General features: G+C 41.2%; 2 long non-coding RNA genes across 6 annotated transcripts in view; one reads left to right on the top strand and one right to left on the bottom strand.

Annotated features, from left to right (window-relative positions):
- The window catches only part of LOC106557921, an 80201-nt gene extending 58854 nt beyond the window's left edge, over nt 1-21347 (bottom strand). The window contains exons 1-2 of one of the 5 annotated variants that reach the window (XR_005380079.1): nt 21028-21347; nt 19260-19342 (exon numbers count right to left, since the gene is read on the bottom strand). This is a non-coding gene — a long non-coding RNA (uncharacterized LOC106557921). The remainder of the gene's footprint in view (nt 1-19259; nt 19343-21027) is intronic. The other 4 variants (XR_005380076.1, XR_005380077.1, XR_005380080.1 and 1 more) reach the window with 4 other exon arrangements.
- The window catches only part of LOC102154451, a 94504-nt gene that overhangs the window by 36128 nt on the left and 33182 nt on the right, over nt 1-25194 (top strand). Inside the window, exon 3 of the long non-coding RNA XR_005380083.1 lies at nt 21347-21562. This is a non-coding gene — a long non-coding RNA (uncharacterized LOC102154451). The remainder of the gene's footprint in view (nt 1-21346; nt 21563-25194) is intronic.

Below are 25194 nucleotides of genomic sequence, written 5' to 3'. Positions count from 1 at the left end.
GAGATTTGTAATTGTCTTCTTCTGAATCCAGCATTTAATAAGTTCTGTAACTTTGAGAACACTACTAAAACTGAGGCTTTCTGCCTCCATTTCCTCCTCTTTAAAACACAAATGTGATTAGTTATTATAATGATTAAACTAGATTATGCGTGGAAAACACCTGTAAGCAGCACCAAGCTCCCACGCCCACGGCAGAGCTCTATAGGCTTCAGCTTCCTAGCACTGTTGCTACTGCCTGTGGCTCACCTTCCCCAACACTGGTACCATCTCTATCGTAGACTCACTTACTACCACACTGAAGCATATTTGTGTGTCTCTCCATTGTTCAGGATGTGCTTTAAAACAAATTGGTTTGCAAATATAAAAGAAATATGCCTAGACAACACTCTATGCTATTATAAAATATAAATGCACCTAAAACGGTGGCACATATTATTAGGCCATTGAATATTTGATGATAAATGCATAAATAAGTGAATGGATGGCCTAATAAAGGAATAAATGATCAAAAGCTCAAACAAGAAAGTGAATGACTAATAAAGTTATGAAGTGTAAATTGCTATGCATAACCTGGGAATAAATGAATGCAAAGAGGAATACAATGGAAGGCACATTTTTTCCCCAAGAACGGTATTTCACTGTAAGCCATATCTCTATTAAAATGCAATTAGGGGATCCCTGGGTGGCGCAGCGGTTTGGCGCCTGCCTTTGGCCCAGGGCGCGATCCTGGAGACCCGGGATCGAATCCCACGTCGGGCTCCCGGTGCATGGAGCCTGCTTCTCCCTCTGCCTGTGTCTCTGCCTCTCTCTCTCTGGTCTCTCGTGAATGAATAAATAAATAAAAATATATTTTAAAAAAATAAATAAATAAAATGCAATTAATAGTTTCCCAAAATAAGTAGTAGGAAGTCACATTCAAAGCTAATGAAGTCTATATCCAATTATAGGAGAACCTCAATGAGATCTCACTCAAAACTGAGGAAGGAAGTCTATGGTCAGGTTTTTATTTCATCCTTAATTTCCCACGCTTTTCAAAGAGCCATATTCTAACTCTTTCTCAAACATTTGCAAGGAAGTATTGAGACTGTGAATATAGATACTCCAAATACCTACACTAAATATTTACATTCTGCCTTTTTAGTTAAACAATTGACTTTGTTCTTTAGCATTTTGGTCAAAATACTTAAATATTTTAAAACATCAATAACAAGAGGATATGGTTTTTCACCAGATAGTCTAAACTTACTGGTTTCAGCAAAAGCTTCACAAGCAGAAATTGGGCAATTAAAAAATGTTAATATGCACACGCCCTGAAAGTAAGAAAAAAAGTGGGTGGCAGTTGGCCATTTATTTTTTCTAACAGAAAAACACACCTCTTCCATCTCCCTATGTTTATGTAGTCAAGACTTGCTGAGCATTTACATTCACTTATGTCACTGTGACAATAACCTCAATTTACTGACTTTACGTAGGATTTATTTCAAAGGAGGTCTTAGTCTGGCATGCATTGGTGTATTTACTTTTCAGAGCATCCCAGTACATAGGGATGTAACTAATATCTTATCTTTATCACACAAGGTTCAAACTGTAGGTACTAGGAAATGAAGTGGCTTGCCCAAAGGATACAAAGTCACATAACTATTATCTTACGAGACTTGGCTTAGAACTCATGCCTTCTTTCATATTATAAGGTGTTTTCCCACAGGATTATTCTTCTTTTACGTGAATTTAAGCAGTCACAGTGCACAGCTGGGCAGGATAGACAGACTACCTAGACAATTTCCAAGAAGGTTTTTGGAGGTTGGGTTAACGTGACCCAGCAGGGGTTGTGAGATGGAGGAGAAAGAGAAGTGAGGCAGATAGAACTGTGCATGTTGAGTGACATTCAGTGAGCAACATGTAAATTATCATGACCAGGTCAGCAAAAGGCAACTGTGTAAGAAAAAGTGAGAAACAGGAGCACGTTATAACATACTTCTTTCCCCAGTGGCCTCATTTGAAACTTCCACCCCAGCCCTGAGTTTTATATCCTTACCTAAAGGTCAGCCCGAACTTGAGCTCTCCTACCTAGGCTGGGGTTGCTCTGGCAGGAGCCAGGAGATCTGGATCTCTAGCAGCTGACTTGGGGCAGGGGGCTTTGTGAGAGGAGACTACAGATGGGGACATCCAGTTGCACCAAACCAGTCATATCTATGACACTGGAAATGGCACATTCTTTGAGGGTGAAGCCATTCAAAGGTTCTCTGCTATAAAAGTCACAAAGGCATTTGGAATCCCATGGTCACCTCTTTCAAACCTGACTTGAGCTGCCAGGACTGAGTCACTTTCTTTCACTGTGGGTATCATTACTGCTGGCTAGTTCCACCTGTTTTAATATTTGGTAGATGACAAAAGTGACCCTGGAGAGCTGAGTGACAAGAGCAGCTGAGCAGGCTTCCAAACCAATTGTGGGAGAAACCAAGATAACCTGCCCATTACAAATGGGACTATGAAGGCAACTAGGCCAAAATAACATGTTCTAATAGGTACCTTTGTCTAAAGCTCTTTCCTGGGGTTAACCAGTATTGGGGGGAGGGTGTTGTGGATCAGTTTAACAGTAGTGGGAGATGAAGTGAGCTCAACTTCCAACAGTAAGAATGCAGGGGAGATATATGAAAACACCTCTGGACATATGAAATTAACAAGAGAGAAGAATGGCTGGACAACACAGATCTCTAAAAGAGACAGCTGGAAGCAAGATCCATCACAAGCCCTTCTAATGCTAGAATTCTCTAGAAGGAAACAGGCTTCTGTCAAATAAGGCACCTTTGAGAGAAGAGAGACAAAATCCTCTGCTATCTTGAAATACTCCTCCCTTAAATCCCCTTATCTTTGCCCTCCATGCAAACCCCACCATCACCCATTTTGTAAGTTAACGGCTACATTCTGGGATATAATACCAGAAACAGATTTCTTCCAGCAAAGCTTTTTATCCCACACAACTTCTCAAAAGCACTGGATCTTTCCAATCATCTCTCATGAGTGGATGAAGTGACTAATTCCTAACTATTTAAGCAATGAAGTTCTCCTCTGTCTAAATCTTGCAAATCCAAGAAAGGATTGTTTGCTCTCATAGAAACAGGGACCAATGTCTAGGTGTGGTAAACAACTACTTAAAGAGAAGCTCAAAAGATCTGGGGTTTTATTTCAATCTTGCCGCCTATTATCTGTGTGACCTTGTGTTAGTAACCCAACTGCTGTGTCTGCTTTCTTCCTCATAATATCTGCTAATGTCTCCTCTTTATCAAGCATTGTAAATAACAAGGATCCAGGACTCAACACAGTCTTTCTTCCTCATGCACTTGGTCATTCACACTAACCGTTTCAGGTCACTCCCTAAGGACACTTTTGTTTCTGGAATGTGTATATTCTGATCATCAAAATCCCAGAAAAAGACCACAAACAGGCAAGACCACCAAGTTCAAAGTCGTTCCTTTACAAGTGGTTATATGATGTTAATTATATTCACCTCTCTGAAATGTAGTTTATCACTGAAACAATTTACTCTATAGAACAAGAATAATGTTGTGATTAAAAATTATTTCAATTTAAGAATTGTCAGTGATTTCAATGAAAGGTAGACTTGAGGTAATTGTGTATTGTGTCTGAATAATCTGTGACGTTCTTGACGCCTTTTCTACTGCTACAAGCACTGATATTTTCAGGATATTAAAACATCTGTGTTGGGGTGCCCAGGTGGCTCAGTGGGTTAAACATCTTCCTTTAACTTGGGTCATAATCTCAGGATCCTAGGATCAAGTCCCATGTCAGGCTCCCTGCTCAGTGGGGAGTCTACTTCTCACTCTCCCTCTGCTACCCCCCCATCCCCACTCATGCACGCTCTTTCTCTCTCTTTCTCAAATGAATAAAATCTTTTTTAAAATAATAATAAAAATAATGGTAAAACATCTGGAGTGAGTGGGGTGAGCTTGGTGGCTGGCAGTGTTCAGGGACCCCGAGGACACCGTGACTAAGAGCCAGAAGGTGAAGTCTGCCCAGGATGAGATGTCTAATAAAACTTGCTCTCCTAAGGAACACTCAGGAAAAAAATGATATATTTTATTTAGGGGCGGGACAAGATGGCAGAAGAGTAGGGTCCCCAAGTCACCTGTCTCCACCAACTTACCTAGATAACTTTCAAATCATCCTGAAAACCTATGAATTCGGCCTGAGATTTAAAGAGAGAACAGCAGGAACTCTACAGAGAGAAGAGTTTGCACTTCTAACAAGCCACTCTGCACTGAGCAAAATGACTAAAAAGAAGAACTCACCACAAAAGAAAGAACCAGAAACAGTATTCTCTCCCACAGAGTTACAGAATTTGGGTTACCATTCGATGTCAGAAAGCCAATTCAGAAGCACAATTATAAAGCTACTGGTAGCTCTGGAAAAAAGCATAAAGGATTCAAGAGACTTCATGACTGCAGATTTTAGATCTAATCAGGCCAAAATTAAAAATCAATTAAATGAGATGCAATCCAAACTGGAGGTCCTAACGATGAGGGTTAATGAGGTAGAAGAAAGACTGAGTGACATAGAAGACAAGTTGATGGCAAGGAAGGAAGCTAAGGAAAAAAGAGAAAAACAATTAAAAGATCATGAGGAAAGGTTAAGGGAAATAAATGACAACCTCAGAAGGAAAAATCTATGTTTAATTGGGGTTCCAGAAGGCACCGAAAGGGACAGAGGAAGAGAAAGTGTATTTGAACAAATCACAGCTGAGAACTTCCTTAACTTGGGGAGGGAAACAAGCATTCAGATCCAGGAGATAGAGAGATCCCCCCTAAAATCAATAAAAACCATTCAACACCCTGACATTTAATAGTGAAACTTGCAAATTCCAAAGAGAAAGAGAAAATCCTTAAAGTAGCAAGAGACAAGAGATCCCTAACTTATATGGGGAGAAGTATTAGATTAACAGCAGACCTCTCCGCAGAGACCTGGTAGGCCCAGAAAGGGCTGGTAGGATATATTCAGGGTCCTAAATGAGAAGAACATGCAGCCAAGAATACTTTATCCAGCAAGGCTCTCATTCAGAATAGAAGAAGAGATAAAGAGCTTCCAAGATAGGCAGACACTGAAAGAATATGTGACCACCAAACCAGCTCTGCAAGAAATATTAAGGGGGACTCTGTAAAAGAAAGAGGAAGTCCAAAGAAATAATCCACAAAAACAGGGACTGAATAGGTATTACAATGACACTAAATTCATATCTTTCAATAGTAACTCTGAAAGTGAATGGGCTTAATGATCCCATCAAAAGATGCAGAGTTTCAGACTGGATAAAAAAGCAAGACCCATCTATTTGCTGTCTACAAGAGACTCATTTTAGACCTAAGGACACCTACAGCCTGAAAATAAAAGGTTGGAGAACAATTTACTATTCAAATGGTCCTCAAAAGAAAGCAGGGGTAGCAATCTTCATTCCAGATAAATTAAAGTTTATCCCAAAGACTGTAGTAAGAGATGAAGAGGGGAACTATATCATACTCAAAGGGTCTATCTAACAAGAGGGCCTAACAATCATGAATATTTATGCCCCTAATGTGGGACCTGCCAAGTATATCAATCAACTAATAACCAAAGTTAAGACATACTTAGATAATAATACATTTATACTGGGGGACTTCACGGCACTTTCTGTAAATGACAGATCTTCTAAGCACAACATCTGCAAAGAAGCGAGAGCTTTAAATGATACACTGGACCAGATGGACTTCACAGATATTTACAGAGCTTTACATCCAAACACAACTGAATTCCCATTCTCAAGTGCACATGGAACTTTCTCCAGAATAGACCACATACTGGGTCACAAATCAGATCTTAACTGATACCAAAAGATTGGGATTGTCCCCTGCATATTTTCAGACCGTATGCACACAACTGAATTCCCATTCTCAAGTGCACATGGAACTTTCTCCAGAATAGACCACATACTGGGTCACAAATCAGATCTTAACTGATACCAAAAGATTGGGATTGTCCCCTGCATATTTTCAGACCGTATGCTTTGAAACTAGAACTCAATCACAAGAAGAAATTTGGAAGAAATTCAAACACGTGGAGGTTAAAGACCATCCTGCTAAAAGATGAAATGGTCAACCAGGAAATTAGAGAAGAATTAAAAAAATTCATGGAAACTAATGAGAATGAAGATACAACTGTTCAAAATCTTTGGGATACAGTAAAAGCAGTCCTGAGGGGGGAATACATCACAATACAAGCATACCTCAAAAAACTGGAAAAAACTCAAATACACAAGCTAACCTTGCACCTAAAGGAACTGGAGAAAAAAACAGCAAATAAAACCTATACCCAGCAGAAGAAAAGAGTTAATAAAGATTTGAGCAGAACTCAATGAAACAGAGACCAGAAGAACTGCAGAACAGATCAACAAAACCAGGAGTTGGTTCTTTGAAAGAATTAACAAGATAGATAAACCATTAGCCAGCCTTATTATAAACAAAAGAGAAAAGACTCTAATTAATAAAATCATGAATAAAAAAGGAGAGGTCACAACCAATACCAGGGAAATACAAATGATTTTAAAAACATATTATGAGCAGCTATACACTAATAATTTAGGCAATCTAGAAGAAATGGATGCATTTCTGGAAAACCACAAATTACCAAAACTGGAACAGGAAGAAATAGAAAACCTGAACAGGCCGATTACCAGGGAGGGAATCGAAGCAGTCATCAAAAAACCTCCCAAGACACAAAAGTCCAGGGCCAGATGGCTTCCCAGGGGAATTCTATCAAACGTTTAAAGAAGAAACAATACCTATTCTACTAAAGCTGTTCTGAAAGATAGAAAGAGATGGAGTACTTCCAAACTCGTTCTATGAGGCCAGCATCACCTTAATTCCAAAACCAGACAAAGACCCCACCAAAAAAAGGAGAATTATAGACCAATATCCCTGATGAACGCAGGTGCAAAAATTCTCAACAAGATACTAGCCAATAGGATCCAACAGTACATTCAGAAGATTATTCACCATGACCAAGTGAGATTTATCCCTGGGATGCAAGGCTGGTTCAACACTCACCAAGCAATCAACGTGATAGATCATATCAACAAGAGAAAAAACAAGAACTGTATGATCCTCTCAATGGCAAAACATCTGTGTTAAATCAGAATATTTAACGCCATCACAGGTCAGCATTTCCCAGTTGAGAAAGGTTTTCAAGAGATGGTATTTATGGATGACTTTTTATGATCATTAAGCCTCATCACATTATTACTAAATATTTATCTTCTATGGAACTTTGAGGATCATAACAAATATATTAAGCAAGGAGAGAAAACAGACACATTGACCATGAATCACAAATACAGGTTTCTGAGATAAACAGAGAGCAGAATTCTAGGCATGGGTGGTTGACTCTATCTCCTCTCTTTGACTGTGAACACATACGCCCAAAGGGATATAGACTTTTCCCTGTGCCTCACAAGAATTAGCATCAGAGAGGTCACACTGTTTGCCCCTCAGCCCCCTATGCTCTACAGGTAATACTCTGAGGCCCACAGAGTTCAGGCACTTGCCCAAGATCACATAGCTAGTCAGAGAGGCCTCCCTCAGCACAGCTCTTTCCCAGACCCTGCACCCCCCAGTTTCATCTTCCACCACCATGCAACCAGAATGGGCTTGCTCATTCACTCAGCAAAAATGTACTAAGAGCCCATCAGCATACTAAGCCCTATGTATAACACAAGTTCTCATCAGCTAAAGCAGGTTAGGTTACCTCCCTCCCCGGGGCGGGGGTGGGGCAAGCTAAAAAATCAAAATGAACAGATAAATAGGTGAGAATGAGCCTTAACACAGTCTTTTTTTTTTTTTTTTTTTTTTTTAATTTTTATTTATTTATGATAGTCTCACAGAGAGAGAGAGAGAGAGGCAGAGACACAGGCAGAGGGAGAAGCAGGCTCCATGCACCGGGAGCCCGACGTGGGACTCGATCCCGGGTCTCCAGGATCGCGCCCTGGGCCAAAGGCAGGCGCTAAACCGCTGCACCACCCAGGGATCCCCTTAACACAGTCTTTAAGGTTACGCAGACCTGGATGCATAGCCTGACTGTACCCTTTACTCACTGTAGGACCTTGGACTTCGGTGTCCTCGTGTGTAAACTAGGACAATTTCTCAGAGGTGTTTTGTAAGGATTAAATAAGATAATGTTGCCATTTTTTTGTCCACAGTGCATGGACAAAAGGTCTTAATAAGTGGTAGTAATTACTACTGCTACTGAGCAAATCACATGAGGAGTGGATAAGTACTCTTCACTCCTCCATTCCACCCCCTCCCCAAACCTGCTAGAGAGCACTCAGCTCTGGCCACCTGTACCACGGCAATGGGGCGAGCAATGGGGAGCCTACAGGGGCTCGCCAGGCCTCAGGTCCTGGCTCTTCCACAGGACTTCCTAACTCTCTGTCTCTCACTTTCTCAGTACACCATGACATTTAAATTCCTTGGAGTCTATGAATCGTCCACCAGTCCAAACTTGTACACATTCCTGCAAGAAAAATTCAGAACCTTGCCTAATATGTATTTAGTTAACAAGAAGATAGCAGATGAAGATGAGAACTGCTATCCCAAAAAAACAGAAGAAGTGTATTGTGAGCTTTCCCCAACACACCCTTTACCTATTGTCTCTGAAATGCATTTAATATGTAGCAATGTGGGGCATTACATGAAAAGCAGCCCTGGCTCCCTATCCTCCTGAGATCTCCTGGAGGAGATCGGATAAATACTGGTAAACACCCAGTGACGGATATGGAGACACAAAGGCAGTCTCGGCTATATAAAGACAGGCACCTGTTTGGAAAGGCTTCAAGGGAAAGAGTTCTAAAGGGCAGTGGGTGCTGGGCAGACCTCAGAGCTGACCGGAAGCAAAGTGAGGCAGTAGAGGGCAGCAGGAAGAGTGACCCCCTCAGTAGCTGAGTGCAAGAGTGAGGGAACCTGCAAACTTCTCCAGAACACCTTAGCGCACACAGAGTTAACAAGAACCAGAGAGCTGAATCAGATTAGAAGACAGACGTAAATTACGTTGCACGCTCCACCTCACATGTTTATCTGTATTGATCAGGTAATGAGTCAGCTTCTATTTACCTTTACCATAAGTGGGAATGCGAATGCCCCAAACCCAAGTAACTTCAAAACCCCAGAAGTGACTTCTTGGCCTCATCTAGATCACTGATGGCAGAACTTTTTTTTTTTTCCTACTAAAAAGTATAAGAAGAGCTAGAGAACTGCAAATCTATCTATGGTCTTAAAAATTACATTTTTATGAGATGTCTGGGTGGCTCAGTGGTTGAGCATCTGCCTTCGGCTCAGGTCATGATCCCGGGGTCTTGGGATCCAGTCCCACACCAGGCTTCCCTCAAGCAACCTGCTTCTCCCTCTGCCTGTGTCTCTCTACCTCTCTCTGTGAGTCTCTCATGAAGAAATAATTTTTTTAAATTACATTTTTATAAGTGTTTTTGTTAACATGTACTTGCCACATAACATAGCAAGTTTTTAATGACCAGCAGTCATTAAAGTTTATATTTTTGCTTTATTTTTTATTTTTCTTATTTTTTGCTTTTTGGACAATGATCTCTAATACGGCAACATGGTGTTGTCAGTGGATACTGTTATAAATACTTGTTGACTAAGCTGGTCATGCTCCTTACTCAGGTCATAAGACACACACATATCCCTTTTAAGAAATCTTGATTCATTCCTCCACGAAGGCCCTGCAGGCCACACTGGTGATAATTTCGAGAGTAAAATAATATTTCTCCTTTAACAAGTTCATTTGACGTGACAGGTGCTATTCTAGTACTTTACTCATTACTTCCAGTCCTTGCTGATTAAGGAATCCCACCCTATGATAAAGCAGCTGTCATTACAGATGAGAAAACAGGGCCTAGAGAAGAGAAGCAATGTTCCCAGGTCACACAATTAATAATAAGTCACTGCAGGAGACTACAGTCCAGCTTTATCTAACTCCACACTGCAGCTGTAGGGTCTTGCTCAAGAATGAGACAGTTGAGGGGAAGAATCTGGGAAGACTCTCTCATCCCTATCCTTCCAATTTAAAACAAAAAACAAAAACCCCAGGGGCACCTGGGTGGCTCAGTGGTTGAGCATCTGGCTTCGGCTCAGGGCTTGATCCCAGGGTCCTGGGATTGAGTCCCGCCCGCATCGGGCTCCCTGCATGGGAGCCCTGTGCCTGTGTCTCTGCCTCTCTATTTCTGTGTGTCTCTCATGAATAAATAAATAAAATCTTTAAAAAAAAAAAAAGTCTTTGTAGACCTTTAAATTGTCTTTCAAATAGAAAATGAAATGAAATACCCAGTGAATGAGCCCCAACAATCACCACACAAGATTGAAACCAGACTTAAGCCAATGAAGAGCTCTTTTCCCAAGACATGACTATGGAAAAGAGGTCAGGTTTCTTCGGGCTCCCCAAACACCTTCTTCCACCTGCCAGGAGTTCTGCTGTCGAGGTCTAACACCAGCCAGGTTGAAAATAATTGCAGTTTGAGGGCTCACTTCACCACTGACAGCCAAAATAAATCTCACTTGTCAAGATAATCTCATAGGGAACAATCCACTGTGTCATGCAGACACTTGCCACTCAGAAAGATGGATCTTGCACAGCCACCTCCCTGCCCACCCTCTGGCCCCGGGCTCTGCTTGCAGTGAGGAGTGCCTGTGAGCCGGGAGCGGCTGCCAACTCCAACAGCAGCCTGGACTCCCCCGGCATGCTGGCTCCACAGCCCTCAGGAGGGTGCCTGGCCAGGGCACAGGAATAACATCAGTCTCTACAGAGGCAGCAGGGCAAGGCCAGTGTGTTCAAACTGTTGTTTCTGGATCGGTTCAGCAAGTCTGGGCCTTGGGAAACACAAAATTGGGCTGAAAGAGGCCCTTGTTAAAATGGAGCTGCCTCCCTTCTCTCTGCACATAATCTGGAGCGTGCGGCCTTTAGGACTCCTGTACCCCTCCCACCATCTGATCTGAACTTTGAGAAAACGACAGCCACCACCTTGGGAATCCACTGTGCCAATGATGCCACGGAGATGACACTTTCAGCTGACGGGCAATCCGAGCAGTGCCCGTGGAACTCACTAAATAAAAAAGTGGAGGTGAAGTGAGGTATGAAGCCCAAAAGACAGGTGACTTTATTATTTGAGAGAGATAAGAGATTGGCCAGGAGATACAGCTCAACCTAGACAAAACCAAAGTAATGCTGGTCACTGTAGAAAGAAAGAAATTAAAAATCTAGAAGGAAAAAAAAAAAAAAAAAAACCTGAAAAACACGTCATCCTTCTTAAAGAAGGTACAGATGTGGAATTCAAACCAGTTATATTTTCCAACCCAGAAAAATGTTGATCAGACTGCCCATTTATTTGGGGTTTCGATGCCACTCTATAGCCTCTCTCTCCAAATACCCTTCTTCTATTACTATATGAGTAGACTTTTTAAAATATTGACAATTCGTTTTTCTGAATCTCTCCCTCTCTTCCAGCTTGAGTCTCCAGGAATAATAATAATAATATAAAGGAGAGAACAATCTTTTTTAAAAGAAAGAAAGAAAAAAAAGAAGAAAGAAAAGAAAAAGAAAGAAAGAAAGAAGAAAGAAAGAAAGAAAGAAAGAGAAAGAAAGAAAGAAGAAAGAAAGAAAAAATATCTGAATTTTTTTAAAGATGTTATTTATTTATTTGAGAGAGAGAGTACATGCACAAGACTGGGGAGGGGTAAGATGCCTTGCATAGCAGGGACCCCGATATGGGTCTCGATCCCAGGACCCCAAGATCATGACCTGAGCTGAAGGCAGATGCTTAACCTACTGAGCCATCCAAAGGCCCCAGATCTGAAATGTTTTAGATATGAATTATGGTTGCCTGTAGAGGACATGATTTCTTTCTACACTGACTTTATGAACATATGCTCAGCAGTGGTTTCATGGTTTAATCCCTGGCTACTTTTTGTCTCTTGCTGGGGAGCTAACTACTATTGCTTTCTCTGCCTCCAAGCTCACACTCTCCAAGCCGCCCAGCACCCTGCTACCCAAGCAGCATTCTAAATTTTAAATCTCTCCATGTTCTCCTTAACATTTTTTAACAGCTACCCATTACCTAGAGCAGAGGATCCTAATGTTTTGGGAACACCTGATGAGAGCTTTGGTTACTGTTTTCCACTCCTTGAAAGTGAATCACCCATAATATACCTAAAGTTCTCCAAAGAAGAAAGGGAATCTACCAAAATTGGAATGAATTGCATCCTATGTACAATAGGGTACCATCTGTGGTTAATTTTATAAAATTAAGTCCTTTATGAAGTGGATTCTTCGCAGTTCTTTTAAAATAGATTTTAAAAGTTTATACCCATACCAGTTTGCTAGTTATGTTGTGTCAAATACTTAAAAGAGTTGTCCAACTAAAAGATGACTTACACATTTTTAAAAATATTTTATTTATTTATTCATGAGAAACACAGAGAGAGAGGCAGAGGGAAAAGCAAGCTCCATGCAGGGAGCCTGACATGGGACTTGATCCCGGGTCTCCAGGATCACGCCCTGGGCCGAAGGCAGATGCTCAACCGCTGAGCCACTCAGGGATCCCCAGACTTACACATTTTTTGTTGGCAAAAAATGAGGCTCTCAAGTTGTGTGACCTTTCTGTGCTGACTAGTGGCTGCCAGGATCACACAGATATTTTCAGAAAAATAAATATGCTTAACATATCTCTTCAAGGTAAAGATGACATATTCATCGTAAATAAGTATTTTTCTAAATAAATCTGCTATTTTGAAAATGGGTGTAGTAGGCAGTCTCTGAGACTGTCCCTTTCCCCCTTGCTCCCCCACATCCCCCCCTCTCCCCCTCCATCCTTTCTTCCTGGTTCTTGTATAATCTCCTCCACTAGAGTACAGGCTGGATGTAGGCACTGACTTCTAACAAACAGAATTTTTTTTTTTTTAAGATTTTATTTATTCATGAGAGACAGAGAGAGAGGCAGAGACACAGGCAGAGGGAGAAGCAGGCTCCATGCTGGGAGCCCCATGCGGGACTTGATCCCAGGACTCCAGAATCACATCCTGGGCCGAAGGCATATGCTCAACCGCTGAGCCATCCAAGCATCCCCAGACGGAATATTTAAAAAGTGACTTAAGCTTATGTCACAAAAAGATTGTGACTTCCATCTTCTTTGCCCGCTCTAATTCTCACTTTCTGGAGAAAAGCACTAGCAAGGAACTATCTCTGGCCAACAGCCAGTGAGGACCTAAGGCCTACCAACAGGCACGTAATGGAACGGAAAAGCAGATTCTCCTCCAATCCAGCCTTGACTGGAGGATTGGCCACCACCTCAACTCCAGCCCTGAGACAAAAAGAACACAGCTAAGCCACTCTCAGATTCCTGACCCAGAAAAAAGATGAGCTGTCTGCTGTTTAAAGCCACTAATTTGGGGGACAGTCCGTTACACTGCAAGAGATACACTTGGGGAAATATTTCCCCAACATTAATGAGTTGATGGCTGAAAATAATGTGAATGTGTCTCAGTTAAAAAAAAAAAAAAACAGCTGAGTGAAATAAGTCAGTCGGAGAAGGACAAACATTATATGTTCTCATTCATTTGGGGAATATAAATAATAGTGAAAGGGAATATAAGGGAAGGGAGAAGAAATGTGTGGGAAATATCAGAAAGGGAGACAGAACGTAAAGACTGCTAACTCTGGGAAACGAACTAGGGGTGGTAGAAGGGGAGGAGGGCGGGGGGTGGGAGTGAATGGGTGACGGCACTGGGGGTTATTCTGTATGTTAGTAAATTGAACACCAATAAAAAATAAATAAAAAAAAAACTCTCCTATCTGCATATTAGAAAATTAGAAACAGAATTCTCTAGGCTATTTAAAGTTTCCCAGATAAAGACTATGCATGGGTTTGAAACAATTGCTAAAAATGCAAACCACAACACCTTCCAAAAAGTTTGCAAGAATGACTTATTAACATCAAGGAAGATGGAAACCTAATAATTAAATTTCAAGAAAAACTTGATTATAGCACTTGAGATTTTGGGGAAAAAAAAAGGCATCATGATTTAGTTAATCCTGCCAATAAACACTTCTTTGATTGGAACTCTATCTTTTTTTGAAGTATCTTGTTTTGATTAAACCCAGAAATCAAAATAAAATGAACTTAAACCAGTCCTTTAAATTACTCTATCCCAAAGCATTAAATCAAGCAAAGTTTTCAAACATCCAAACACACTGCTCCTTCTAATTTTGAATATTTTCGTGAGGGCAAAAGAAATATCCTTAAATATTGTCTGTGTAATCTTACCCCTATGTATTTTGTAAGCGATACAACAGACTAGTAGGACGTACACAAGTAAATATCCATATAAAGTATTAAATGATTATATATTTGAAAACTAACAGGCTCAAGTTGTTTTTACCACTAGGTGTATGCAACTGAAAAAGTACATATGACCCCGACCTCAAGGTCAAGTGCAAATGCTTTCCTGTAGTATGCAGAACTTCCAGCTCTTTCCAGCCCTGTACTTAGAGGTAGGTGCAAGCCACTTTCAAGGCACCTTTGCAGCAAATTTAAAAGCAGACCCTCCTGGTAGAAGGCCTTCATACCACCACCCACCGACACTGCCCCCCTACCCGTCCCCATGCCCACCGAATAGAACTCCTACTTCAACGCCCAGCTTACAGGTCAACCATCTCAGAACATTCCCCGCTCCAACCCTCCCTCCTCCTCTCAATACCCTCAGGATGTGGGGTATAAAGAGGTATAAAGGAATCTGTGATGCCTTTATTAGAGGACTCACCACGCTACGACATATTTTAAGGATTTGCTTATTTTTCACCTCCTCCTACTAAACTGAGGGCTTTTGACAACATTTGCTCAGGAGCAGACAGTCAACAAACATCTGTTGAATAGATGAATGTACGGATTAATTCATTTTTTTTTCAGATCGTTTTTCTGTACGGCTCAAAGTGCAAGCTGAGAAGGACCTCTCCATCTCATCTTGGCCAGCTATCTGGCTATCTCACCACCAGGATTTAATTTCATAACTTTTTGTTTTTTCTCAAAAAAATTCAAAAATTGCTGTAAGGATCAGATCCAGCAATGTGTCTCACGATATCATGTAAGCGGCGCTGCTGGGTGGTAAGGAGCCAGGCCACCTCGGGTTCCATCCACCTGGGTCACTTGGCACGTGAAATAGCCTCACGCTGCTCAGTGTCCTCCCCCGATAAATGGGGAAAGGGTAACACCTGGCAGCGGTGCCCCCCGCAGTCCCTGGATCCCGCCCGGCGTCACTGGGGGGGGGGGGTAACCTGCGGACCCCGTCGGCGGGAGGGGACCCCAGTGGACCCCGTCATCAGGGGGGACCCCGCGGACCCGCCGACGCCCCTTCTTGCAGCCTCCCGGCCACACACCGGGCCACCGTGTCCTCACCCCTCGGGCTCCGGGGCGGCCGGCACCCCACCTGGGGCTCTGCGCCCGCCCCGTCCGCCCCGCACAGGCCCGGGGAGGCCCTTCTGCCCTCCTGCCCTCCTGGGGGCCGCCCGGGAGCACGACCCGGAGCCCCGCAGCCTTCCGTCGGCGCCCCCCTCCCCGTCACCCTGGTGCTGGGGCTGGTGCCTGAGCCCCTCCGCGGAGCCTCTCCCAGCCGTGGACCAGGGGAAACAATAAAGCTTTTTGCAGCAAAATAATATAATAATAATAATAATAATTAATGCATATAGGTGTGGCACAGAGTAGGAGTTCGATAAACGTTGGTTATTAGCCTACTGCCCCGGCAGAGACATGAAGCAAGCAAGTAGCAAGTGCTAAATACACTCCCAGACTAGACGTGCCCTGCACCTCCGGTGAATACACACATGCACTTCAGATAGAAGTACCTGAAAGGCAGAGACTCTGTCCCCTTGGACTTTCCTTGTCTTGGTCCCATTGCCTGGCATATAGTAGGTGTGCAATTAACATTTGTTGCTTTATTTCAAAACTGCCCATGTATTCCTGCCTTGTACAGATTTGGATTCACATTGTGTTTCAGATCATCCTTTGGAAAGCATTCTTAGGGTATCTATTGTCAGAAACAGGATGTGGGAAAATAGTTAGTGTGGCTGATGTCTTAGGAAAAGCTGAGAAAGACTCGGGAGGAAATTACAGTCAATAGAAACCAAAAGTCAATCAGTAATTTAATGGGAAATGATTCACAAAAGCAGTATTTACACACAAGGACAGCTTGTTCCAGTGACTTTAGAAAGTAAAAAGAGTTTATTTAAAAACCAACAAACAAATAGCAACTTTGGCAAATTCTGACACAGAATAAAAATGTTTGCAATTAAATCAATTCTATTGTCAGAATTCTTTGAATTGCAAGTGACCAATAGGAAATTAACTAGTATAAGAAAAGAAGTTAGTGGGTTCACATAAGTGACAGTTTTAGGGGTTTGTTGCAGGGACTTACAAACTGTCATTAGGTGGGTCCTTCGATCTATCTATCTACCCCTTTATCCCTACATCCATCCATCCATCCATCCATCCATCTCTCTGACTCCTGATCCATCTCTCTAGCTTACACTTTTCTTGGAGGCAACCTTTTTTCTTTCTTTTTTTTTTTTTTTGAGGCAAGCTTTTTTCATTTGGTAGAGAAAAAAAGGACAAAGTCACCAAAACTTCAAGCATACATCATCCCAGTTCACTGGCCAAGAGTGGAAAGTTTCTTTTTCCTCTTGGGTCCGTATAGGGTAGAAAGGAATACAGGGTAACCCAAACAATATTTATCTACCACTCCACAACGGAAAAAACACTCCGAATCCAACTATTCCAATGCACAAAACCCCTATCCATCTCATATTTTTTTCATGTGATATTTTGTCATCAGCATATTACCTATCACTACATAGACTTCATAATGATCACTTTTAAGTGTCGATGTGACATTTAACTAAGTCCTTATTCACTATGCAACAATTTACTTACGTCCTTAATGATTAAATTTTTGCAATTTCTAGATGTCGCTATAAATTTAAAATATGGTAAGTATTCTCTTCTTACCTATAGCACGTTACTTTTTAAAAAGTATTTCCTTAATATAATTCTCAGAAATTGGATCAATGAGTAAAATTGTAAGAACATTTGCATAGATCTAGTCCTTAAAATATATAACCAAATGTATGTACCAAAGCTGTACCAATTTCCAGTGCCTCTGCTGAGGTTTTCACGCCACAGCATTACCATGTCTTCATCAGCTTGGAGGTGAACTTTCATTAAGTCGTGGTCCCCAAACCTCACCAGTTCCTAGCATCTTCGTTAGCCCACTACCTTTTTAGCCTGACTCTCTCCTCTGAGGAAACATAAGGAGGTTGCCTCGCCCAATTGCTAGCACATAGTAGGCATTCACCACAGGTTGGGTAAATCTGCAGCTGAATCTTTTATGATCCTATCCACGTTCCTAGGGAAAACTGCCTTTTGAAATGCTGGCTTTGAGCATACAAAGTATGGAACAAAGAGAAAAATGTATCCGCGCGGTTGTTTCTACAAAAAACTATATAAAGAGGAAGGACTTACTTTTGATTTGTCTACTCTCTTAAGCTTATCTGTTTTGGCAGACAGATCTGAAGGAGTTATTCACACAGAAGTGTAATGCAATCTTCATTGGTCCTCTTCTAAAGAAGGCTGGGGGGGTGGGGGGGTTGTTTTGTTTTGTTTTTAAGATTAACCACACCAACATTGCTCAATGTTGTGGGTCAAAAGCCTGGATGCCTGTCAGAATGACCTGTAGAGAGTTTTTAAAATGCAGATGTCTGGGCCCCATCCCAAACCCTCTAATTTAGAATACCCACAGGGTGGAACCAGGTATTTATAACTTTTTAAATCTCCACAGGTGATTCTGACAGCCAGGGTATAGGGACCAAATAAATCAACCAGTAATGAGGTATTAGTATTAACGTCAGTTGTTCTTCATCCTTCTATTTAAATTGAAAACAAACTTAATGAGGGTTTTCTTTCCTTCTACCTTTCCCCTGTCTCCTGCCTGTGGGGGGTGGGGTGGCTGGGGGAGCTTTGTGGGCAGTCTGAGTCCCACAGGCCGTCCGCCCACCTCTGTGGATCAGCTCCTGGCTCCTGCACATTCCTCTCACCCAGAGGAGGCCTGGGCTTCTCTAGGTTGCCAGTGATTGCACCCGGGGCCTTTGCAGTGTCTGAAAACCTGGGAAGTTTCCTGGGCAAACAGATCCACACCATCTTGTCCAGAATCCACTCAACTCCTGGGTCCCTCTCAGAGTCTCCAAGGTCCTGACTCAGCCAGGAAGAGGGGTGCTATTTCTTGGGCTCCTTCAAAAACCCCACCAGTAAGTGGTCCATTTACACAGCTTTATCTTCCTTCCTGGACCATGTGCTTGTTGAGGACAAATTTGCACATCTCCCCGATGGTGTGTAAGGCATGGAGCCTGGCACCTAACAGACATCAGTCAGGTATGTGATGAGCAAAATATGAGGGGAGAACTGACATCCACTCCATACCTGCTCTGGGCCCAACATGACATGAGGCCTTTAGTTACATAGTCTCATGCTACCCACATCACATCCCTGTGAGGTAGGACTCATTAGTCTAATTTGCAGGCAAGAAGAGAAATTGTCAGCAAACGAAGTTCATTTCATCAAAAAGGCAGGAGCCTAAAAAAAAGTGAGAATTTATTCCCCTCCTTCTTCCCTCTGCCTCATTTTCTCAAGATAATTTAAGCACACAGCTAAAAGTCTAGAGATCCTTTATATGACAGATGCACAGTGATCTAGAGATGATTGTCCTCTTGGTTGCAAATTATCAAATTGATGAGGTCTAACCCAGACAAGTGCCCTCTCTCTTTCTACATTGTTCATTATCGTGAGATCTTGGTATTTCAAATAGGATTATGCCATTTGGGCTGGGCACTTAAGATTTCCCTAAGGGCCAAGGCTGAGTAATTTTCAGGTAATGAGCGTTAATGTCCAAGGAAAGAGACATCCTGAATCACCTTCTGAACCTGTGCCATGGATCTGCTGTAATAGTATCAGTAGTTCTAGAACCTTGCATAATTGATCTTGTGACTTGAAACTGAATCACTTTCAAGGCTTCTCCAAAATGGTTTTTGCCCTCCTGAACTATACTTTATTACAGTTACTCTTACCCAGACAAATGAAGAGAAAGAAAATGATAATTCTCCAGTGTTCCCACCTTCACTGAGGAGTCTTCAAAGTCATTCTGAGCCTCCTTTATCCACAAGGGCAGAGGGCACCACAAGCAAACTTTTCCCCGGCCTGAAAAATTATTGAGAGTGAGATGTAGAAGTAAGGGATGTTCTTCTACAGACCCAGGATTCAAGTTTCTAGTTCACCAAGGCCTCTGAGGCACCACCCCAAGGAAGTAACCTAAGTTATACAAATCCTTGTGCACATCACCAGAGAGAGAGTCTATATCGGTGTGCAATATCACTATGCAACGTATAATAAAATTCACTAACCCAGACCCTGCTCACTTAAAATTTGAGGTCACAAAACCTTCAACCTGGCACTCTTTCCTGGGACACTTGAGGACACAGAGGCTCAGAGAGGCTAAGTGACTTGCCAGAAATCACACAGCTATCAAGTTAGTAGCACTGCAGTTTGAGAGGTTTAGAATTTGAGTCCAGTCCTGCTCTGTTTATGAAAGTACTGCCCTTAACATGAAGGGAAAAATGAAATTTAACTTTCTTTTAAGGTAAAATAATTTACCACCTAGAACACAGCATAACTGAGGAGGGTATAGAGACGAGGGTAGACAGGAAAAAATGTATGCTTTTCCCACTGGAAAAGAGATTGTTAGGCAGGAGGAAGAAGTAGGCAGTAAGAATTAAAAGGCTACTCTTCAATTTGCCAGCTGGGTAATCTGAGGAAAGTTAGTTGACGGATGTGAACTTCAAATTTTTTCATCCATAAAAGGGACCTACTCCCAGGATTACTATAATATTTAAGTTAAATCATACAGATAAACTAGCTGAAACTTAGTTGCTCAATAAATATTACATCCCTCCCTCAAAACAGCTATAAATTAATTATTCTTCTCCAGTCATTAAAGAGTGACCCTTAATTTTTTCATGGCCCATCATTGCATTTCCTTATTTGCTCAATTGTTTATTTTCTGCCTCTTTCTATCAGGAGGTAAGCTCAAAGAGGACAAGTCCATTTCTGTTCTCATCCCCAGTTCCTACTACAGGGCCTGGCCTACAGAGACAATTAGAAAAAACTGACAAATTACATAAAATAATTAAAAACTTCACAGGGAGAAACTATTTTTCCCTGCCATTATTTTTTTAGGGAAAGGTAATATTTTACTAATTCTTTTATCCTAAGTGTGTCTATGTAAAGATTGTGTTTATATGCATATCTTAGGTGTGTGTGTATATATGTACATACATACACACACACATGAATCCAATATAGTGTACACTAATATAATACGTGTATACCAATAAGTCATGTAAAATACTAGGTTATATATAGTATCATATACTAATAAGTATTGCGTATACATGTACATTGTACATGTAATTTATTACATGTGTAATAAACGCTATAAACTAGATATCAAAATAAATTATGTACTAAATATGAGATACTGTTTGCCATCGGGGAGAGGTAAAGGAATAGGTACTTGGAGAGGAACAAAAAGAAGCTCAACATTAATCCCTAAATGTCTTATTTCTTTTATATGAAAAATGATAGGCAGAGTAAAAAAGAAAAAAGCTAATTGAATAAGGGAGAAAAACTTGATGGGAAAGAGGCACTGATGTGAAAGAAATTAGCATAAACTGACTCTGCCCTAACAACCTTATGAAGTAGACAGTCCTATTCCAAGTTTGCAGACGGGGAACTGAGGCCAAGCAATGTGTTCCAGGTCAAGTAGACAGCAGGCAGCAGTGGGGAAGTGAAAACAGAGGGTGTTAGACACCAGCCCCTGCTCCTACCTCTAGGATTCAGCTTGATTTCGAAGCCGATCAGATTACCATCCGAAGAATTCCCAGAGGATGTGTCTCTGGAAGAACCTACATCATTATGAGAGCAATGTCACTCTCTAGAGGACTGGGATCACTGAGCATCCTTCAGGCAAATACTTGGGTTTGTGAATCGTTGCCCTATAATAAATAAGATAGTGAATTAGCAAGTTTTCACTAGATTATAGTCATTAATAACCCCCAAATCTCAGTTGCTTTTCAACAATGAAGATATATTTCTCAGTCCCATTTCATTTGTTGGCTATGGCTCTGCTCCTGTTTTTTCATGCAGGATCAAAGCCGAAGGAGCAGCTTCTCTAGGAGACACACTGGACATGGCAGGGGAGAGAAAATAGAGGCCAAACTGCAATGGCCCTTGGTGTTTGCCGGAAACTTCCACTCAGACATGGCATACATTGCTTCCTCTCACTCTATTGGCCAAAACAAATCACATGGCCCAGCATGATACCAAGGGGACCCAGAGGTAGACTCCTCCCACAGAAGCACTGTAAGTTATATGGCTGTCAACAGAGATGTGTAAAATTATTAAAAGGTGCAGTAAAAAAAATCAACAATAATACAATATTCCATAGATTCCATGTTCTCTGCTTTCGGTAATCAACAGGTAAAGTTTCTGTTTTCATTCCCAACAAACATACTGACACTTTTTCTTACAATTTATTTACTTATTTTTAGAGAGGAGGGGGTATGGGAGAGAGAGAATCTCCAGCAGACTCCTTGCTGAGTGAGGAGCCTCAGGAAAGGCTCCATCCCACCACCCTGAGATCATGACCTAAACCGAAATCGAGTCAGATGCTTAACGAACCAAGCCACCCAAATACCCCTAACACTCACTTTTTATCATTTACATAAATTATTTCTTTCAGAGGTTCAGGCTACTGGAAAAAAAAAGTATTTAAATATTCCCTGGAGTTCCCAGAAAGTTCTCTGCAACTTTCTGAGAGAAATGCCATAAATAATAAACAACCATCACCTGTTTTAATACTCTATGGTTCTTTCAAAAATTACAGCCACACCCTAACCCTAACTGATTTAAATATATTCTCTTAGAACCACAGATGTTAGTTGTGTAAAAATGACATTTCAAAAGAAACAAATGGCATAAGTACCCAGACTGGGTTCATTTTGCTAAACAATGGTTTGGAATGTTCTCATTGTGGGTGTTGCAGTCTAAATGAAAGGAAATTCAATTAGAAGTGCCTATGCTTGATTTAGTACTCTTGTCTCTGTATTGCCATTCTTAATATTTTTGAACAAGTGATCTGCATTTTTGTTTTGCACTGGACTCCACAAATTGAATAGACAGTCATGCTCAGAATAGATGTTCCCTCCCCTGGAACAATTTCTCTGTGACCCCTTCAGTAGAGTCAGGTGCCTTTCCCAGGTGCATTCATAAGGCCCTGTGATTATGGCCCTTGATACCCTGTACTGACTTTTTTTTATATTCTTTCTTTCTAATCTCTGGGTTCTTTGAAAACAGGAACATTGACTAGTCCATCATTATATTTCCAGCATCTACTACCAAAAAAAAAAAATACTTGATTAATAAATGATTATCAGACATGGCGAATATTTTCTTAAAATTCCCAATTTTGTCAAATGTTATTCTCCAGCAGAAAAGAAACCATTCAATCCTGCCATAGCATGCCTCCTGTGCTTCTTGCCAGGAATTGCCACTGTGTGTGTGTAACTATACACAGAGACCTTATCTTCTTTATCCATTTATCCATTAATGGACACGAAGGTTGCTTCCATGTCTTGGCTCCTATAGATAAATGCTGTTATAAAGATGAACTCCTTCAGCTTCTGTTTGTTCAGGAAAATCTTTATTCTTCCTTTGTTTCTGAAGGACAGCTTCTCCAGGTATAGAATTCTTGGATGACAGTTATTTTGAATAATCATCCTGGCCTGAAAAGTTTCTGTTGAGAAATGCAGTCAACACGTAGCCACTTCCCTCATCCTTCTAATGCAGTCTATCTTAGTGTCTGTGGTATAGGGGGTGCCTCAGCCTCATCCTTGTGTTCTATGATTCTCTTAGTACTGTCTTGTTCTTGAATAATTAATTGTTAGTTGTTCTTGTGAAGGACAGTGAAGTCAGAAATGACCCGTGTTGCCGTCCTGGTGACAACATTTCCTCCTCCTTTGAATAAAAATAAATGTCTGGGTATCTTAGTTAAGCCTCAGACTCTTGGTTTTGGCTCAGGTCGTGATCTCAGGGTCGTGAGATCGAGGGTGGCATTGGGCTCCACTCTCTGCTCTCAGAGCCAACTCTGCTTGACACTCTCTCTCCCTCTTCCTCTGCCTCTCCCTGACCTCTGAAAGACAGAAATCCTTTAAATAAATAAATAAACTGGAGTATGTGCCATGTGTTTTCAGAAGTTCTGGGCTGTTAACCAAAAACCAAATTGGGACAAATTACATAACATCAGCATTACTTTGGGATGGAGGTATGCATCATGGTAAAGCATGTAGGTCAGCTTGGGGCCCAAACATTCCTGAGTTTAAATTCTGACTCTGCTATTTATTTGCTGTGAGAACTTGGGTCATTTACTTAAACTTATCCATGTCCATTTCCTCATTTTTTTAAGAGAAGATAATAATATCTACCACCTCCTGGGTTTGTTAAGGAGAATAATGAGAAGGCATAGAACACTTAGCACCGAGCCCAGGAAGTACAGGGAGACTCAGGAGCAGCAGGCACATCCCTCAAGTGGCTCAAATGCCCTTCTTCCCAAACACTCCTTGCTTTCCCTCCACCCCATTTATACGCTATTCCCCTCATCACTTCCTCCAAATAAATCTCTGGGTATAGACTCAGTTAATCTCCAATCCACAATGGTCAATAAAATATCATTAGAAAGGAATACCCTCCACCCTTGGTTTTCGTAGAATGATTCCTTTGGTAACACCTTTAGTAACAGAGGACTTAACGTACTCTAAAAATATACGAATACATCAGGGTTGCCTGCTCTGATATCAGTAAGGAATTCAAAGTCAAAAAAAAAGTCTTGCTTGGTTTCCTGAAAAGGATATGGCGTCACTGGTAACTTTCTGATAAGAGGCGGCTTATGCACAGAATGAATCTCCTAGGCCCCACCCAGGGGAATTGTTCTCTGTGACATTTTCCTTTCCAGTTGTTTTTAACATTCTTCATAAATAATATTTAACCAAAAAAAAAAACTCAATAGTAAAGCTATTTTTAAAAAACCTTTCATCAAAAAAGCATGTTTTATTTATTTCAGTTGATTGGGGTGCTTGAATGAAACCTGTAAAGGAAAAGATTTTATAAAACTATACAAAGAGAAAGTGACTTTTTTTGTTTGTTTGTTTGTTTGTTTGAAATGCCTTAATGAACCAAAGTCCTGGTCATGTTCAAATGCTACAGTAACCTGAGGTTCACAGATGGACCATCACACCTCCAGCAAAGTATGCAAATATATGGGTGTACCCACACATGGACATTTTTTTGAGTGTGGGAGCCATAGTTTCATGAGATTTTCCAAAGGATCTTAAGTTCCACACCAGCTTCTCGCCCTTCCCCCAAAAGTTAAGTGCAATCATTCTGATTTGGTATCTTCATTGATACTAAATGATATTCATTGATATTTATAAATTGAATAGCCACTTCTAATTCTATAAATTCAGATTTCTATTTTAGGAATTTTTTCATAAAGGCATCATGTACATTTGGAAAATTTTAAGGTTAGAAAGAAAACTGGACTCTAAACTGGTTTGATGTGGGCAGCCTGGGTGGCTCAGCGGTTTAGTGCTGCCTTCAGCCCAGAGCCTGATCCTGGAGACCCGGGATCAAGTTCCACATCGGGCTCCCTGCATGGAGCCTGCTTCTCCCTCTGCCTGTGTCTCTGTGTCTCTCATGAATAAATAAATAAAATCTTTTTAAAAACATAAAAATAAAAAATAAACTGGTTCAATGCAATGTTTCCATGCAAACAGGGATGGGATTAAACAGTTTAATATCCCTTCCCATTTTAAGGACTTAGTTACTGGTTTGCCACTTATTTAAAGGGATGACTTTGAATCACCTTAGAAATATCCTTGGCTCTGAAATAATCAGGACATAATAGCAACTCTTCATAAAATATTGTTCACTGCAATGTT

The sequence above is a fragment of the Canis lupus genome, chromosome 27, assembly GCF_011100685.1.
Source record: "Canis lupus familiaris isolate Mischka breed German Shepherd chromosome 27, alternate assembly UU_Cfam_GSD_1.0, whole genome shotgun sequence".
NCBI lineage: Eukaryota > Metazoa > Chordata > Mammalia > Carnivora > Canidae > Canis > Canis lupus.
The sequence above is the reverse complement of the archived record's forward strand: the minus strand, read 5'-3'. Positions and strand labels throughout refer to the sequence as shown.